The following is a 4,768-nucleotide window of genomic DNA, read 5'->3' on the forward strand; positions in this document are numbered from 1 at the left end:
TGCTTTTTATTCTGTTGTCCTGCCAGAACTCATGCCTTAAATTAATTTTTGCCTGCCTAACAATTTTACACATGCCTCCCCCCCTCCTATTATGGCACCTGGCCACACTGCAACAAAGGTCCCCTCTGCACTATGTTGTAAATTTAAGGGCCCTTCCCCAGCTCTAGTCATGCGTATGATTTGTTCGGTTGGAATGTGGTTGAGGATGTATGGAAAATTTATGCTCATGATTGCATACAGAGAGGAGTTCCAGTCTGTGTATTTTCTGAGGGCTGGGATAAAGATGTTTTAGATGTACATTTGAAAAAACTAGACGATCATGTGGGAAGCATATGTTTGCAAATGCAGTGTTCATGCAGATACATTCCTCCGGGAGCTGGATGTTGCTGTGGTGCCGATTCAGTTTGAAAAGATTGGTAATGTCACATATTGGGGAACAATGGGAAACTGGGCAAAAAGAGAAACTACAAGCTGGACCACAACTTGCCACAAATACACTCATATCCATTGCAGAAGGCTAAATGCAAAGCTGGACGAGTTACACAGAAGAGTAAAATGCCAGCGGAACAAAAGGATCTTCTTGTAATTCAGGTTAAATTACCAGAGAAAATAAACACCCAGCACAGAGTTCACCCAGCATACAGGTAAATTCCTCTTGATCCCAAAAGAGCTAGGGCTGGTTGACACAAGCGTATGCACCACTGGATTTCATAATATTTTTATGATTTGAACTTTAAAGTGGTTCCACAGCAATTAATTGTGTTTGAAGCCGTTTCTGAGCTCTCGGTCTTGAAGCAATAATTGCCTGATCATGCATGCTTTATACATACTTTATACATACTTGGAAAATCAATTTACCTGCCTTAGATTCTGTGAAAATATCCCACCCACTGGGTTGCCAAAAGAAGAAATTTATCTGGAAGGGCAACAGTATGTTGTCATGATTGGGCCCTTAAGTTGAAAACCGTGAAAGAGAAACCAAACAAATCATCACAATACGGGGAAGACGGGATAGTGTGTTAAAGATAGCATTTCCAGCTATCTGCTGGAGAACAATCAGCCCTAAGCTTCTAAAGTCCCAATTCATCCCATCAGTCCTCTTCACATGCACCCGCCCAGTCTCAAAGAAACTTTGGAGAAAGGCAACTCATGCAATATTAATGGTGTTGTGAAAATGAAACTCTCCCTACTGCTCCTTCTGCAAAGATCTTTTAATTGCAGGTTGAGATCTTCATGTTCTGTACCAGCCTGCTACCGGCCCTGCAGAAAAGGCAGGGACAACCCCTTTACAAATGGCAAGAGGCTGGAATTACGCCTGCCAAATTTATAGCTACAAAAACAAACAAGACACGAACCAAGAAACAGGAGCTTTAAGAAACACGAACTATCAAAGCGGTTGCCTTCAGCAAACCAGCCCTCCCCACACATTCCCCTTATATAGAGTTCAGGGCGTGGCTTCTCTCTGCCTCCTTCCGAGAAGCCCCATTTCCTTCCTCTGTTTACTCCTAATTGACTGCCTCCTGCGTTGGGCGTCCTTGAACAGGGCCAGCTGTGGGTCATCTTCATCCACGCTGTCAGGCTCACACAGCTGGGTCTCCGTGGTGACCAAGTGGGAGGGGCCTGGCTGAGGGCTCTCATCAGCAAGATCTTCAACCCCCTCAGCAAGGTCTTCAACACCCCCCTCCTCCTCCTCTGAGTCATCCGACCCAACTGCCGAACCCACAGGCTGACCCTGAATCACAACACTTCAGATCTGGAGCACTTGAAAAACACTTGAAGCTCTTCACATATGAATTCATGTAAGATCAGATAAGACTTATCCAGCCTGTTCTCTTCTTGCAAATTGCCCAAGATACGTGAGCGCCAAGAACATAATTTTGAACTTTAGTGTGCTCTCTCAGGAAACTTATGTTCTTGCAGATTGGGCAAAATGAAGCGTATTGAGGCAGACAGTAAGGAAGCAGAATCATAACTTTAAAGTATAAGTATTAATGGGGAATATCGTTGTCTGGTGCTTATATGCTCACCCCACCCCTACCCACCCCTATCAACTCTGCTTAGTTAGCCTGGGAGGTTTTAGTAATATTCCAAAAATCTGTTGAACTAAAATGACAAGAGAATGACCACACACAAGCAATGGGGGAAAAAGTGAATATATAAACAACAGCTAATAATACATCTGTTTTTAAGCTATTTTCAGTTCTCGTAACTGCACTGGCTTCCTCTGTCTTTACATTTCTGGTGTCTATGGAGATTCTACATTTCTGGTATCTCTGGAGATTACATTTCTAGCGTTTTAATTATTTCCAAGTCAATTAAGGGTTCCCCTTTAAAACATCCTCAGCAGAGCACAGCAAACTATTTTGTACCAAAGCTGAACCTTGGACCGCCTAGCTCAAAACTGCCCGTGTGTTGATGGGGGCTCTTCAGGGTTTCAGACAGGAGACCTAGATCAGATGTCAGGAGCTGAATTCACTAAGTTATGCCTCTCCTACTGAGGCAGCATCTTATGTCATAGTTCTACCAATGAACTGTCCTCATGCCTTCCCCCCCACACACACCCTAGCGTCTTCCTCATAGCAAAAATATAAGCTCAGTCTTAAGAAACCAAAGAATATACCTTGCCTCTGTTTTAGCTTTCCTTTTGTATCTTTCTGTTATAATTTAGCCTAGAAGCCAAACCAGTGCCTGTCTCTCCCTGGTGATTATCATCTATGGGAAGGGATAAAGGGAAGTATTAAAGCAGGGGAACAAATTCTGGGCATATCATGATGACGTGTATTTTGATAGTTTGTATATAGTATATATGTGTGCGGATATTTTTTACCTATAAATCTTTTTTTCTCTCCCTCTCCCTCTCTTTTTTAGAGAAAAAAAGCACCAATAAAAGGTTAATAAAACATATTTCCTCAGGAACAAAAAATGAAAGCAAAGCTGAATTGTTCATTTTTTAAAAAAATATAGCAAGACACTCAAGACATCAAGTACATCTTCCTTTGGGTAATCAATTTCCTTTGTCCCCACACTCTTTCCTAAGGCCACGGGAACCACCAGTCCACATGCAGTTATCACCATAATTTCAGTGGAAGTAAACAAGCCAAGAATACAATGGGAAGAAAAGGGATGGCCTATTGCTGGCACTTATCAGACAAATTATTGCAATCTTTTCTGGGCCATGGTATAAGTGGGTTTGTCATTGCTTTCTTCCAGAATGGTCTTTTATTAATTTTCCAATCTAGCTTACAGCTGCAGTACTTTCTAATGGGTTTCCATCCAAATCTAACCAGATCTGCTTAGCTTCTGAGCCCAGACATTACCAGAGTGTAATCCTGTTCTCACTAGGCAATGCATTGTTGGCAATTGAGTTTTTTCATTACACTGATCAGATATGAATCTGATAGTTACACTGATCTGATTCATAACCCAGTATGAGTCCTTTTCATCAAATAATTCAAATAATTTCATCTGCTGGCAGCACAATCACCTGCATCTGCTGTACATATTAGCTTTCTCTTGACACAAAGACCAGCTAATCAGCACTCTACACATTTCTAGTGAAAGTCAGAACCAGATTTTCAGGGTGTTGACTGGTTGGGTCCTTCATCACCCAGCCAGTATGGATTTCCTAACCTTGTTTGGGGAGATCAATGGATCATATGCCTACTTTGAAAGCACTGAGTGAGCTGCCATAGTGGTTCGAGGCTAATGTAACACATTCATACATACACTGTTTTTGTTTTGAATATAGTGCAATGGTCAATAATAGCTTAAGGAAGCTGCTGGTGACAAACCTCTTTAGAGCATCTGAGAAAAACGTGAGAAAAACTGCACCAGAAGTCTCTGACCAATTTCCCCCTTGCCCCAACGGTGTATTTGTTAAGATGTAGGCAGCTGGTCGTGCTTCCTAATAAGCTTGTAAAACTGAATTATGATCAAGAAGATTTCCATGTAAAGCTGAAAATATACTAAGAGGTCAAATCAGGCTTTTCAGAGCTATATGTGAAACCATCAGTTAAAAAAAGAAAGAAACCTTTTTGCTTAAGGCCAGCAATGTCTCATTTCATTAGTTTAGGTCAATCTTTCTCAACTTTTGCTGGCTGGGGAATTCTGGGAATTGAAGTGAGGGGTCCTAGTGCTAGGCTGATGATGTTACCTAGTTAGGATAATGAAATATCTGCAAGAAAACAAACAAGCTCAGAGAGCACCAAGGACCCCTAATTTCATCCCTGAGCTACAAATATTCTGCTTCATTGGGAGTTGACATCCCCATATCTTAAAACTGCCACGACTGAAAAACACTGGTGTAAATCATGGAGCTTCTGTGGTGAATTTTTTGAACTCAGTTCTAACACGTCAGATGTTCAAAGGATTCATTGTCTGAGATGGGGAAATGCATGATTTGGGAAAACTAAATGAGGTTCTGCATGAGATTCAAATTGAGAGGGAATGGGAATATGCTTACTTTATTTTTTTCTTCTTTTCCCCACTCAATTGTGTTCAATTCCTGAGGAGAAATTGATGGTACTTCTAAACAGCTAAAAGGCTGGCAAGAATTAAACAGTGTTTTTGTGAACAGATGGGAGAAAGCTTCTTCTTGTTTGGACATTCATAAAATTCATAAAATTGTTAAGGGTATGAGAGATCTGCTAGAAAAAAAACAACAAAAATGAATTTTCCCTAACTCTTTTATACACCTAAAAGATAAACGAGATCCCTAAAATGGCAAGTTCAGCCAAAAACAATATAGAAGAGATGAATCATCTGGCAA

This window comes from Vipera berus (genome assembly GCF_964194415.1).
Source record: "Vipera berus genome assembly, chromosome: 2".
Lineage (NCBI taxonomy): Eukaryota > Metazoa > Chordata > Lepidosauria > Squamata > Viperidae > Vipera > Vipera berus.